Source organism: Lacerta agilis, chromosome 7 (assembly GCF_009819535.1).
Source record: "Lacerta agilis isolate rLacAgi1 chromosome 7, rLacAgi1.pri, whole genome shotgun sequence".
NCBI classification, from domain to species: domain Eukaryota; kingdom Metazoa; phylum Chordata; class Lepidosauria; order Squamata; family Lacertidae; genus Lacerta; species Lacerta agilis.
This window is the reverse complement of record NC_046318.1, coordinates 48,384,834-48,400,616: the sequence shown is the minus strand read 5'-3', so window position 1 is coordinate 48,400,616 and position 15,783 is coordinate 48,384,834. Positions and strand designations below refer to the sequence as shown.

The window sequence follows — 15,783 nt, the reverse complement described above, 5'->3', positions numbered from 1 at the left end:
CTACTACTACTACTCACAAACACACACACCGGCTGCCCAAAAACTTAAAGGTCCATAGGAAAATATGGTTAAAAGGACATGCTACTATGTATCCCTATGTACCACTGCCCTCTACTGGAATTTAAGTAGAATAATTATTCTACAAAAAAAGTTAAAACTGTGACAGAGGGCACATCTATAGCACAGATACATACTGGATTAATAATACCCATTCTCCTGCCCAAGAAATTCTGTTCAGTCTTGTAAGGTGGAACTATGTAGCTAGACAGCTATGGCAGTTCTCACCATAGTTATGCACAGTATTGTATTGAAAAAGCTAAGTTAGGATACAGAGCCTGCTGCTTTAAAAAAAAATGCTGTACTTTAGGTTTGCGTAATTTTCAAATCCAATAGCAATTAATGTGTAAATGTGCTTTACCAAATTCTAATAGGGAAATTTAAAATTGGTTATTTCTTTAAACCAAACTAATGGTGACAAATCATTAGATTAACATGTTTACATAAACCTCTTTAAATAACATAAAGAATATACTTTTGTAAATGAAGAAAATATTTAATAATTTTTATTGTTAATTGATATTTTACAAAGCAGTAAAGGGTCACACTGGTTCTTACATTAGAATTTGCAGTTTGTGGAGAATATTCTCCAGAGAATTTTCTAGCAAAGAATATTCTTGAGAATATTCTCCGGAGAATATTCTCACCTCACATCACTAATCACAAGCAGGGCTTAAAAATGTAAGAATAAAAGAAGAGCCTGCGGGGTCAGCCCAGAGGCCCACCTGGACCAGCATCCTGTTCTCTCAGGGGCCAACCAGATGTCTATGGGAAACCAGCAAGCAGGATTCTAGCACAAAAGCACTCTCCCCTCCTGTGGTTTCCAGCCACTGGTGTTTGGAAGTACTGCTGCATTCAACACCTAAAAGCAATCACATACTCTCACGGCAATAGTTTCAAGGTTGCCATGAACAGAAACTTTCGGACATCAAATGCCTGGGTAAAAAAGATTTTTAAAAAATTTCTCCCAACAGTTAATAGTGAGGGGAAACAGATGCACCTCACTAGGGAGAGTAGTCCAGAAACAGGGAGCCACCACCAAGAAGGTCCTGTTATAGGTTAGCAGCAGTTGGGCAATACCCAGCAGTGGTACTGCCAATAAGGCCTTCCCTGCTGATTGTAGGACCTGAGGTGGCTGTTACTGCAGTAGGAACTCTTTGAAGCACTTGGGTCCTTCAAAGGGACAAAGAAGAAGATGAAAGTGAATTAGGTCCAGTAGCTCACTTCCCTCCTTAAAAGCCATAGTAGTGGTGGCCCCAACAGCAATGAGAGGCAAAATGGAGCCTTTTGTCCACCTTCTACCTCTTTCGCCATCCCCACTATTGCCTAGTACCAGAAATGTAGAGTGCTGTGGGTTCTTGAAGGATGCTTTGTTTAAGGGGTTTGGACTAGATAACCTACACAGCTTTTCCAGCCTTGTTGTTGCACAGTTCCCTTTACAACCAGCATGAAGTTGAGCAGGAAGCACAGACATAAATTGTCTTGTGTAACATCTTTAATCATTCATGTATTTGTGTGCTCTTCCATAGTTAATGAGCCTGCCTGCATTTGCCCTTGTTCCTGCTCCGTTTCTCGTTCAGACTCAGTCAGTTTGTTGTGGTTTTGTGAATCTAATCCATCTGTCACTCGATTACAGCTAGAGAGCACCTGTTATGGATTTCTAGAATTTCATTCAAGCTGTTGACAAGTTATTCACAAATTGGCCCTTGTCAGCCTGTCATTGCATCGAGTGCTCTTCGGCGAATCCTTTTGGGTACACACAATAATGAACAGGAGTTAGTGTCGCTTCTGAATTAAACAGCTTCATTTTCTCCTGGTTTCTTAAAAGGAGCATTAACAATTTGGAAGTGACTTGCGGAGGGGACATTTTGTTGAACCTGTATTCAAATATTTGTTTCCTCCAAGACATAGCACCCCGCGGGGGGGGGGGATCACAATGAAAGAGATGTTGCCCAGTCAGGAGGAGCATATTACTCACGAAATGTACTGGCCTTTCTAGATTCAAACCTGCATGGTTTTCCAAATGAAAAAGAAAGAAAAAGAGCAATTTTAAAAAATGGACAACAAATGTACTGTATAAAAAAGTAACAAGGATTCATGTTTGCAATGAGCAAAACATAGTACAATGCAGAACAGGAGGAAAGCATTGGAATCTCAAATACTTAAGAAATGCACTTATTTATTTATATATCATGGATAGAGGAACTACTGCTGGCGACTCTTTCTTGACTGATTTGTTCTGTATTGTCCATAAGACCCATTTTTCCTAACAGAAAAATAAAAGGATAGAATTTTTTTAAATAAAAAATTCAACCTAGCTATTTAAAATACTTTTGTTACCTTTTTGTTCTAACAAAATACTTCAAAACTAGTTCACAAAAGAAAATAGAAACATAGTAAGATTTTTTTAAAGCCAATTTTTCTTGATTTCAGTAAATAATGAGAAACGCATTGTGATGCAGAAATCATTGTAACACAGCAGTCAACCCACAATAAGATGTTTTGTAAAGTCCACCTTAACATAAGGCGACATTAACAATATTGAAAATAGTGGTTCATTTTGTAACCAGCTGCAAGGTAGTTATAAATTTGAGATATATCATATTTGGTTAGTCTAGTTGGCACTTTTTTAGCATTAGAAAGTTTTCTTGGTATTAAATATGGCTAGATATTTCCTATAACAAAGCCAGTTCTAATAACAATAAACTTTGTTTAGATGGCTGCTCTGCAGCTGCTATGAGATAATTACAACTTCCTTAGGAAAGTACCAATGTGGTTGATTCTCCATTGGTTAGGAAAACACAAGAGAAGAAGAAGAAGAAGAAGAAGAAGAAGAGGAGGAGGAGTTTGGATTTGATATCCTGCTTTATCACTACCCGAAGGAGTCTCAAAGCGGCTAACATTCTCCTTTCTCTTCCTCCCCCACAACAAACACTCTGTGAGGTGAGTGGGGCTGAGAGACTTCAGAGAAGTGTGACTAGCCCAAGGTCACCCAGCAGCTGCATGTGGAGGAGAGAAGACGCGAACCCGGTTCCCCAGATTACTAGTCTATCACTCTTAACCACTACACCACACTGGCTCTCAGAATCATTTTTGTGTTGGGTGAGGGGCGGGATGCTCTATCCACTGCAGACCATCAGCTAGAAATACTTTTTAAAAAAGGAAGGACAACACTTTGCAGCTTTTAAAATCAGGGCAAATGGTTTTCAGAAAGGGAGAAGGCATTAACCTTAGCTCACACCCACATCTTTGTCTCCAGGCTCTATGATGCACAACAATGATTTGCCAGAGTGATATGCTTAGCCTGAACAAAGTATGTGTTTCATTCCCATTATCATTACTTCTGTTTAACTTGGTGTGACACCCATTGTCTTCACTATCTTCTCAGTCACATCACCTCCTGATTAAAGAACATTGTGCCCTATCAAAGGTTATACGTCAATAAGTTAATTTGTGTCTAATGTGCTACAGCTTTCCTCCTACATTCATACATAACATCTGGGCATATTTTCCCTTAGTTTTCCTGCATATTAACTATCTGTTTTTCCTCTTTTGTGAGGAAAGAATATGTTAGGCAAGGAAGCAACTGGGGATTGCTAGGGCAGCCTAGAGTCACTACTAATGACAGAGACCTGGCAGGCTTATCCTAAAATAAATGGGGAACAATCAACACTCATTTCTTGACAATATACTTTGAACTCTCAAGGCAGTCAAGGCTAGCTTGCATATAATAGAAATGGGCATGTGAAGTGATAACTGTGGCTGTTCGCTCAACCTGCACAGGACCCCCAGACGTTTAACGGTCCATTGATACCTGCGCTCACCACTTTGTCAATTAACCGCTACCACCAACCAGTCTGCCTAGTATTTACTTCACTCTGTTCAGTCAAGGAGAATATTGGAACAAAACTATTTTATTTGAAGTTTAGTACATAAGCATGTGGTTTCTGAATAAACAGTTCTTTCTTGGTTGTGTTCTTGTTAACAACAGTGCCCAACGATTTCTCCCGCCTCTCAATACCCACAACAAGCCCCAAGACAAAGACCAAGACCCCGACAAAAGACCCCCTTCCTTCCCCGGGAGGGGTTTATATAGCCCACATAACTCCGCCCCCTAAAGGTTCTTACTGGTTATTCCTTTTAACTCCTTCTATGCCAATCCCATAGTGTCCAATTGAATGCCTCAAAGCCAGTGAAGTCACTAAACCATGAACCCAATCTAGACTACAGTAATCACGTTGTTGAAAAAGCCCGTGATATTGGTAAAGGAGGGTATACCTGCAATGTGACCAGTGACCTATCTGTGAGATCAGTTAGAACAACTAGTCATATTTATGATAAACCATTCATCAGTTGGAAATATAGAAAGAAAGACGTCCTGGAAGTTATAGCTGGCATGGTGTCCCATCAACTTTCTATGAAAGTGAAAGTGTTTCCTACACTAGAGATTGTGTGGTGAGAAGATGGGTACCCTGCTGCTCAGGCAACACAAATAAATGTCCAAGATGAACGTGGTTACACAGCATTAACGTGGCCACCACGTCAAAGACATAAAAAGTAGTCTTCAAATTGCTCGAAGTGGGAACTGATAAATCAATACAGACCAAAGATGGACTGACAGCAAGGGAGATTGCTATGAGCAATAAGCAATCAGAGCTTTTTAGCCTACTTTCATTAAGTGATCACGCTTTTCTAGAAAGCTTCAGCAAGCTGACTAAAAAAGAAGCTATCCACAAACTTCTGAAAACAGTTCCCAGTGCATTTAAAAGCCAGACAACCAGTTCTTATGCAGCTTTTGATGACATGGAAATGTTTGTACAAGGCCTCGAGCTTGAACACTTAACAGAGATCCTGAAGGAGGGAGAGGTTGATCCAAGAGAGCTTTTGACCCTGAGAAACAAGGACTCTACACAGCTTGGAATCCACAATCGTTACAGGTGCCTCGACTGCAGGGATCAGAGTTGGACTATGTCATCCGGCAGAGGAAGACAGCTTGCATCCCATCATGTACGGCAGAGAAAAAACTAGTGCCCAGAGAAAGATACTTCTCGCGGTGGTTAAGGACAATAAGGAGTGTGAAAGGATCCTGAACATCATCGCAGATGCCTTATCATGAAGACCTGAAGACAAATGTTAAAATGGACAGTTACAACTTTCCTTGCAATTAACTAAAGGCCTAAGGTTGCATGAACTATTGTATATAATGAAAAAACACAATTATTATGCCATGTATCTATCTATACCAGGGTTCAGCAAACTTACCGCACCTCAGGCCGGTGTCACCAGCACTGATCGAGTGGCGGGCCGGAGGCCGGGGGAGCATGTGCCCATACGCATGCACACACGCTATTTCCGGCACACTTCCAGGTCGGAGGAGCGCCGGAAATAGCTTGTGTGCATGTGCACAGGTCTCCTCCGACCCGGATGTGCACCGGAAATAACACTTGCACATGCACACAAGCTATTTCCGGTGCTCCTCCGACCTGGAAGTGGCCAGGCACACAGCGCAGCACTGGTAAGAGCGGGTGGCGGGGTTACCGCAGGCCGGATAAACAAGTCCCTTGGGCCTTATCCGGCCCACGGGCCTTAGTTTGGGGACCCCTGATCTATACATCTACCTATCTATACATGATAGAAAATATAAAGAAGGGGCCAAGTTGAGTCTGAAGGGCTTAACCACCTGCTTAGGTCTGCCACAAACTCACTACAAACACTTGTTTTGTGCCAACACAGTCAGAGTCTTCAAACCTTCATCAACTATAGTAAGCAAAGGAACTTCTAATACCCTCGTATTATTATACTAGGAACTCCTGACACTCCTAGTATTATTCCTGCATTGCTGCAGGTTGAACTAGATGACCCCTGGGGTCCCTTCCAACTCTATGATTCTATTATTCTATTCCATCAATCAATATCAATATCTCCTGAAGGTCATGTCTCAACTACAGGAGTAATCTAAACACAAGAGTTACGATCCACTGGATCTTTAGCCAATTCTCAGTGCATCCATGCCATACTGCCATAAGCTGCACATTCCAGCTCAGCTGAAGATACAGCAGCATAACTCACTCACAAAGACAGGGCTCAGGAAGTTTTCAAATGCACAATATGGTGTCAGAAGTTGTCACATACCAAGAATCAATGAGAGTAAATCAAACGAATGAAGTCCACCATTTTGCAGGCCATTCTGTTTGATAAGCCTGGAAGAAATGGGTTGCAGAAGGCACATTTCACCAGCTGCCATTGCCAAGCTGTAATGAAGCTTAACAGAGACCCACAACAAATACTGGCTAGCCTCATTAAGTTCTGTTAGAGGAAGTGAAGCTGAAATATTGAAGAAACCAATGAGAATTCAAACAAGTCTAATGAGGATGTCAGTTAACAAACAGGGCAACTGATGGATGGAGAGAAATGCTAGGGAAAATGTCCAGGTTTTACAAAGATGAAAATAGTGCCGAGACAAAGGTCTGCTTTTCACTTTGACAGTAATGATTTTGAGAGGCTAAATTCACCAAAAGGAAGTAATGCTGCCTTTTATATATGTTCACAGCCCTTAAACATAAGTTTTCAGCAGATATCTAAAGGAATGCAGTGATGGTGCTTAATGTCAATAAGCAGGGAGCTCCAAATTACAGCTGCTATCACACTAAATAAAAACATCACTAAAGGCATGAATCCTTACAAATGCAGAATGGTTATTGTGTGGCACTTGTTCCACAGATTGGAAGGATCAAATAGTCACAGGTGGGGTATGACAATCTCTTAAATAAACTGGTTCCAAACCCTTCAGTATCTATGTATGGGACTTCCAAGCAAGAGTCTTATTAGGGTGTATGCCGAAAGTCAAAGGTGTACGTCAACTTCATCCAAACTCCACTCTAACCTTAGAAGCCACACACCTCTACACACACACACCTAGAGATTTGTAAATCTGAACTAAATCCCAGCAGCTAGATATAATGTGACTGGACTGAGTTACCTGTCATGCTGAGTTAGCTAAGCTGTAGAAGCTCATATAAAACTGCTGTGGCAAGCGGGAGACATAACTGGTTTACCTGGAGTGAGATTTCATAAGCCACAGCTGACTCTATCGGATGCCTAGAGTGAACTAAGAAGGTGAGCAAGTGTATAGTCTTGCACAAGGGGATACAGTACTGTGCATCAAGGCTAATATAGTGAGAATACAAAAGGCACCTGATTACGACAAAATGAATGTGATGTACAACCTAGACATTTACTGGGACATGAAACAGGAGGTAGTGGGGAGAGAGTATAGCCATAGTTAGTTAGTTAGTTATAAATGAGACACTGAGAAATTTATAAAAATCAGATTCTAAACCAAAAGTGATGGCAAGTGATGTTCTTTAACTAAACAGATGCTAATTCAAAGTGCAAAGGAAAAAGGCAGTTAGCATGCAATCACATACCATCATAAAGCTTATTACATTTTAATAGAAAGACTTGTTATTACTATGGTTTATGGAAATAATAATTGCTCCTAAAAGTTTACCAGATCTACTATCACACAAGCAGGGGATTTTCCATAAAGAAAACTACACTTTAATATCAGCACTTTGCCTTTTTTATATCCTAATAAAACAATAAGGTAGAGTGTATTTTCTATTCTTTATCACCTCCTCTCTTTAATTTCCCAGCTTCACTACAAATAACTTCGATTAAGTATATTTTCCCTTAAAGCAAAATGTTTAGCAACATTTCATAGAGGTAAAGACAAACAACTGCTGTTTTAGAAACCCTATCATAGACATGTTATCAACACCTGGATTGCTAATTGACTTACACTCTCTGATGTTTGTCTTTCAAATAAAACAAGATGTTACATTTCTCCTGCTGTAAAAGATGGAAAGTGAAGTCTAGGTGGGTTCCCATGAGGCAAGACGCAGCGATAACAGCAAGAACCTTTATTGAACTACATAATTGGGAAACAGGGGCAAAGCAATTGCTTATATACATTCCTGAAAGCCTGGGCCACTCCCACTCCCAATGTGATTGGCTGTCTAAACTTCCAAGTTGCAAATCATGACTCAGAGTTCAGGGGCCAATGGCAGATGCCCAAATCCTGAAATGTTCTGTGATTGGACATCATGTATTGAATCAAAACGCAGGAGCTCAGAATCCTTAGTCCAGACTCAATACTCTGCTGATCACACTGGTCAAAGTGTGATGTAGTATCAACAACAAATGGTGGGCCCAAGTCTAATAGGTTATGGGCCAACGGACTTCTACAAGTCTAATATAGTACATGATGTGCTAGCAGTGTGAGGGGACAATTTTTGTCAGGAGCAAGAGAGAAGGCCTTAATCTTGCTCTTCCTTTTCAAACTGAGCACAATAGTTGCTTATACACAATTAACATCAAATTCCATTTAGCCCTACGAGATTTGTTGTGGCACAAGCTTTCACTGACTAGAGCCCACTTATAGCACAATAAACCTGTTAGTCTTGAAGGGACCACTGGGCTCTTTTTGTATCTCTTTGGTGTAACAGACTAACATTCTATCCCTATGGGATCTGTCAACTTGAAACATGCTCTTCATTCCTGAATCTTCACTGACTCAGTACAAGAATTGCCTCAAACAATGTTGTCAAGTTGCAGTACATTATAAGCAGATACACAGAGCACAGACTTAAAAAAACCCCTAAACATTTCTCTTCACTTTGCCTTTAATCTAACTTTTCACTTAGAAATCATTACGCATAAAGGAGAACTGCAGTGCCAATCATGACTCCACAGTGCTTTCCCATTACGTTTTCCCTCAGATTCCTTGAAATACATTCTGTCATTGTTATACTTTCCTTAAGAGGAACACTAACAATATAGATCGTATCTGAAAGCCCTTAAACATCTTTTGTATACATTACAAACCTGTTCACATGAAATTCTTCTAGATTCAGGTTTCTACATTAAAAAAAAAACTTCATTGTTGTCACTGCATCTATACAGACTTGTCCAATGAAACTGCTCTAAATAGCGAGAAGGCTTTTACATCAGGGACCTCTTCGGGGTGGGGAGAAACACCTGGTGGCCTATCATGACTGTTTTGCTAGCAAGACAGTTGAGATGAAGTTGGGCTTTGCCTCTACAATGGCATAAAGGTCCAAGCCAAGCCAAAGAACTTTGCTCTAAATTGCTCTGTACAATTTCCATAGTAGAAATTTTTGAAGGATGTCTTTCTTCCAAAATGAAGACACATAAATACTTTTCTGATTAACAGGGATGCTGCAATCTGCCTGGTGGGGTTGAGAGGATAAAAACCTGGATTATTCTTTACCCACCCTTTTTACCTGTGCTGTCTCAGGCCCTCAAGTCTGACTTGAAAAGGCTCCAAAGATAATACAGTGGTACTTTGGGTTAAGAACTTTGTTCTGGAGGTCCGTTCTTAACCTGAAACTGTTCTTAACCTGAAGCACCACTTTAGCTAATGGGGCCTCCTGCTGCCGCTGCGCCACCAGAGCACAATTTCTCTTCTTATCCTGAAGCAAAGTTCTTAACCTGAAGCGTTATTTCTGGGTTAGCAGAGTATGTAACCTGAAGCGTATGTAACCTGAAGTACCACTGTATATCTATAGTAGACTGGAAATGAGCATCAGTGGAGAACTGGCTGTTCCCACTCTTCAAGTAGATAAGAAGATGTCCAAGAGAATTGCCTCCTACTATTAGCAGGAACCTGTGATTTAGATATGACAAGAAACTGCTGTAGAACTGAAAAGCTAAGAGCCACTTACTATGTTTTGGAACTTCTCAAAGCAAGAAAATTTCACATTGCAAGTGGAGGAACTCTACACTACTTCGCTGCTGCCCTTTCCACCTGCCCCCCTGTCACCTTGGATGTTCTCACCCTGAAGGAAGTCGCCAACAACAGCTCACCAGGAGATATGTTGGTGCAACTTTCTCATCCTGGCTCAACTGGGGCTAAGCCAGCTGAGCTAAGACCAGTGGAACTTACACTGGCACAGCCCCTGAAAAATTGGCATTCCAGGGCAAGGATAGAGCAAGAACCCAGCAGCAGGGACTTCTGCAGGATCCTAACATGACCTCACAAACTGGCAGAACTTGCATGGGGGAAAAGGATGGTGTAAGTCCAACTCATTGTAAAGGCTTGTTTTCCCTCAAGCAGGTTTAATGTTTCAGTCTGCATTAGGTCTGCTCCTGAACAGAGTTTTGATCTGGTGTACCTTACACCAGCTCAACTCAAGCCGGCATAAGTTACACAGGATTCCCATACAGTACTTGGAATTGCTCCCTAGGGCTAAGCTATTACATTATTTACAAACTACAGCACAAATTATTAACTCCTTGAACCAGCGCCACAGTGATTAATATGTTACTTTCATTGTAGTGCTCAGAATGTTTCAAGTAGACTTCTGATTTGAAAAGTGACTTGTAAAAATAGCTCTTCCATACTAAGCCAATGTGCTTCCTGAGTAATTAAGTGAAAAACTAAGATTCTTCTGCCTGCCAGGTCTGCTAAAACACCACCACTATTTCCAAGTTGTGCAGCATCAACCAATTCCAATTACAACAGAGACAGATTTTCAGCTATGAGCTCATTTTTGCTTTTGAAGTTAAACCAGAGAATATTATAGCCTACTGTAACGAATGTGAGGCCCAAAGAACTATTATTCCAGGATGTGGTATGAACTGCAACCAAGAGGCAGACGAAGAAAGACTTCAAGTTCTTACACTATGAATGACTCTGACTGTGTCAGTGTGTATGTTATCCTCACAATGATCCTGTGAGGTAGATCAAGCTCAGAGACACTAACTGACCTGAGGTCCCACAGTGAGCTTCATGTGTGAGTGGAGGTTTTAACCAATCTTAGACTAGCATACTAAACCAGTAAGTAGTTTATGTTTGCTAAAGGCTTGATGGGGATTAAAGAGCAATGCAGTCCCTGGTCATTGGCTCACACAATCTATGGGGAGATCCACACAACACATAAATAGTACATTCAATGCACATTTAAGGCAGATGGCTTCCTCAAAATTAACTGGGAAGTGTAGTTTGTTAATGGTGCTGGGCATTATAGCTCTATGAAAGGTAAACTATAGTTTCCAGGATTCTTGAGGAAAACGTATGTGCTTTAAATGCATGGTGTGGCTCTGCCCTAACAGACATGGTACAAAAGCGGCAGGGGTGGGGAGAAGAATGAGGAAAGCAAGCAAATCCTGATCCCAATAATTGAAGTTACAACAATAATATGTGACATTTCTCTTTTTTATCTATTCTAAAATAATTTTTGTTCTTGGTTCTGCACTTTATCCTGAGACTCCGGCCATTTTAACTACTATTTTGAGATCAGGCAATTTCAGAGGCTGTTATATGATTCACCCAGTAAAAGAATCTTATTGTGTCCTAAGGCACAAAACACATGAAATGGAGGGAACATGTTGGACAGGTCAATTGACATAATTTTCCTGTTAAATTGCTGAAGCTTACTATTTACCTGTTCTCTAGATCTTTGCCCTTCTTGGTTAGTAAAAACTGCCAGGACAGGTTAGAAGCACAGGACTTCAGAGGTAGTATTTTATTCTTATTTACATAAAATATAAACTGTATGTTAGCAATAAAGGTCAGAGTTTTTTTAAATCAAAATATAATTAAAATGAGCAGTTCCAAGTATTGTTTTAAAATTTGTTTTTTTTGTGTGTGTGTGTGTGTGTGTGTGTGTGTGTGTGTGTGTATGCATGTCAACTATAAATATATGGGTAAAGGTAAAGGGACCCCTGACCATTAGGTCCAGTCGTGTCCGACTCTGGGGTTGCGGAGCTCATTTTGTGTTACTGGCCGAAGAAGCCGGCTTACAGCTTTTGGGTCATGTGGCCAGCATGATTAAGCCGCTTCTGGAGAACCAGAGCAGCGCACGGAAACGCCGTTTACCTTCCCACCTGAGCGGTACCTATTTATCTACTTGCACGAACTACTAGGTGGGCAGGAGCAGCGACCGAGCAATGGGAGCTCACCCCGTTGCGGGGATTCGAACCGCCGACCTTCTGATCAGCAAGCCCTAGGCTCTGTGGTTTAACCCACAGCACCACCCGTGTCCCTAAATATATGAGTTTTGGCTTGTGCATAATAGAGGTTTACTGTATAACCAACTTACACCATATATCTGTGAGGTTGACTCATATATTTCTTTCACTTTATGCGCATTGCAAAGAAACACTGCAGAAAGCTGTTCTCAGAACATGTATTAAATGTGAAATAAATAGCACCTCACACACTAGGATGCACACAGCAGGTGCAAGCAGATCTGTAGTACCTGTTTGTTATTGCATGATGGCAAATTTTGATAATATCATAGGTGGAAATGTTGTCCAAGTATACACACTTTTTGGATATAATGGTCCTGATAGATAAACTAAAATATTATTTCTACATTGACCTAATGACAATCAGAATAATATTAGGTCATCCTGGTAATTAAACCAAGTATTATTTATTCATTAGCCAAATGGCATTCAGAACAATATAAGAACTGATTCAACAAAGAGCAATAATGCATTAAAGCCCTTCAGTCTAACCAAACCTAGTTAAACCAAGTACTACTATTTCAGGTGATTACTATAGGGTTCAACTAACAGCCTCGTTATCAAATCTAATCCTTTTAAGGTTGTTACTTGGTTAGCCTGCACAGATTTACAGTGCTTGAACCAGTTGAGAATTGATTTGTTTTCCTTAGGAAAACCTAGTATTTAATATTTGTAGATTTGACTTCCTACAGTCAACATTATTCCTTTGCCTCCCTCTCAGTGGCCTGCCTTCAATATTCCATGCTGGGTGTCCTTGTTTCTCATTTTGCTAATGTGATCAAATGTGTGTGTTTGTGGATTATGAAAACTCCTATCCCCATCTCTATTACCTGCTAGTCATACTGGAAATTAAGAATAAGCAGCAGCAGCTTTTTCCCCTTTTGTGAGGCAGCAGTACAAGTCCTTAAGTCCAGCCTCTTGAAAGACAGGTTATTGGCTCTTTCTCAGTACAAAGAAACCTTCAGGCTACTGGTGAGATTAGAGCTCTAACATTATGTTAAGACCTGCTCCTGCTTGTCAGAATTTCATACGCTGCTACTGCTACTAAGCATGCATGCATAAATTTGGTAAACATCTTAAAATAAGAGACAAATGTCCTCCTCTCATATTATATTAGAATCTGCTACTAGTTAAAGTGGTATTTATTAGTAACATCAGATGAAGGAAACCAAAAGGAAAGGTATGGCTTGTCTCACTGCACTGAACAAAACTAAGGATACAATCCTAACTCCACTTACCTGGGAGTAAGCACCACTGAATTCAATAGAATTTACTTTGGAGTAGATATGGTTAAGATCGCTTTGCAGATTATCCAGACAGGCGATGCCACTGTGCTAAGCAGGAGAAACAGACACAAGAAGAGAGAAAAAAGTGTTTGAGGGACCAATGTGGTGAAAACTGAGGAAATAAAATATATTGAGAGTGGTTTGTACCACTGGCAAAGTGCTTAAATAGAGTATGATAGAAGAAAAGAATTTGGCTGCTGAAGTATCACACAGCCTGTATGGTAGTTCATATTGTTACACACCACCCCAAACTCTGAGTGGTGAGAGACTTCAGGGGTTCCAAATGCTTACCCAGGGTTCGGTTTCCTTGGAATGAGGATCAGCGGAGACTGTGATGTCTTTAGGTTTTATTTACGCATTTATACAACCTGAACACAAAGACAGGCTGCGGTGACAGTGATGGCCAGCGAATGAGTACTGATTTTAATCTCTGGAACACAGACTTTAACTGAAGGAGTGTTATTTTTAAATGTAAATAAGTTTAAAATGATTTTTTTAAGTACATCCGCTTCTTCATGTGGATGTGGCATATGTTAAGTTTGCTCTCTGGCCTTTGATCGCAATAAAGATTGATTGCTACAACCTGAGCATAGGACTGAGGGACAGACACCAATAGCACTCCAATAGGTCTTACTTTCCTATTTGGTTTTCAGGGGAGCCCCAATATCTAGCATGGAGTAAACATGTATTTGTGCCTCCAGCTTCCAGCCTCTCACACACAACATTGTGTATTGATCTCCTGCATAGCAGCTACGTGAGTGGGGCGGGAGAAGGCCCATCCATTTGTTCTATCAGAGCAACCTTTTTCAGCCGTGGGCCAGTCCACCGTCCCTCAGACCATGTGGTGGGCCAGACTATATGGGGGGGTGGGTGAATGAATTCCTATGCCCCACAAATAACCTAGAGATGCATTTAAAATAAAAGGACACATTCTACTCGTGTAAAAACACGCTGATTCCCGGACCATCCGTGGGTTGTCTACCCCTGGCACAGAGCAACTTATTTGGTTATGCTAAATCATGATACTTAACTAGCCAGCCAAATCCATTACCTGGACAACGGAACTGGTTTGGCCAGCTTCCCCTCATACATTTTACCCTCACAGATACAGGGACCCCAGTTTGGAAGGGCAACCAGGGTTTTATCCAGACTAACTCTCCAAACTCATAACACTATTTTATCATGGGGGAGCCCTGTGGATGGAGCCACAAAGAAGTAGTGTAGGCCAAAACAAGGACACTGAATCAGTTGTTTCTTACAATGATTTCTCTTAATGCGATCAATGGATCATTTTTTCAGTTGCGCCACTCATGCAATTCATTGTCAGAAACCAATATATGCCAATACATTTTATTATTTAGATTTGGAATATCCATATACCACAACATCAAAAAATCACTGTAGTTTACATATTAAAATTGGGAAACAATTACAACTTCCTAAATTCTAAAAGGTTTTATTTCAGTTTTATCTGCACTCTTCCTTGAAGAGGACATACCTTGAATCTTGTAGGGTTCTTCAGGAAAATGGGAGCAGTATCTCCTGGCTCTTGGAACTCTTGGTGGAAAAGGCTCTTTGAGGACTTCACTTGTGGTATAAAATATTCTCCCGCAAGCCTCACTGGTGTTGTTGCTTCACTATATCATCAACAGACACAGGGGTATACCATAGGAAACCGGGGCCTTTTCTCCTTTATTCAGGCATGGAATTATTTAATTCATCCTTTTTCAGCTAAAACAGCTCTGAAAACAACCTACAAACAAAACACATCATTATTACCTTTACATTTGTTACCATTAGGGATGAGAACCTATACCTCATTCTCAGAGCTGTCAACCTTCCTTTTTTTGCATTGGGAAACGGCCATAGCTGTCAACTTTCCCTTTTTTGCAACGCGAAACTGCACTGGAATAAGGAAATTTCCCACAAAAATGGAAAAGTTGACAGCTATGCATTCTATATATTTATTCATTGGGGTTCCTCAGCTGTTTTCCAACCCTCCTGAGTTCTTCTTTAACAGATTTGCTAAATTTAATTCCAGAATTAGAGCACCTTTCTCCCCAATGCCATACTGATATGTAATCATACATTGATAAAACCCCACAAAAGCAATCTCAATGTGATTGTACAGCATGCACAATTGCACCTAGACAGCTTTCATGCTGTTTTACTGATATGTGCATGTCGTTCTGTATATTGTATGTATATTGGTAACCAACCCTTTCCACCCAGTTTTGATACAGCTGTAAGTAGTAACAGAAAGGTTGCTTATTTTTACGGTTTCAACAATGCACACAAGTGGTTTATTATTAGTAAAACACTCCTATATATATATATCCATTCAACTAAGTATTGCTTGTAAATGTGCATAAATTCTGTGTTCTTT

General features: G+C 40.5%; 1 long non-coding RNA gene across 1 annotated transcript; it reads right to left on the bottom strand.

Moving 5' to 3' along the window:
• Window positions 1–6,155: 6,155 nt before the first annotated feature.
• On the bottom strand, window positions 6,156–15,149 carry LOC117049971. Its single transcript, XR_004427040.1, has 3 exons — window positions 14,896–15,149; window positions 13,350–13,445; window positions 6,156–6,257 (listed from the first exon to the last, which is right to left on the bottom strand). It is a non-coding gene; the product is annotated as an uncharacterized LOC117049971 (long non-coding RNA).
• Between the last annotated feature and the right edge of the window lie 634 nt (window positions 15,150–15,783).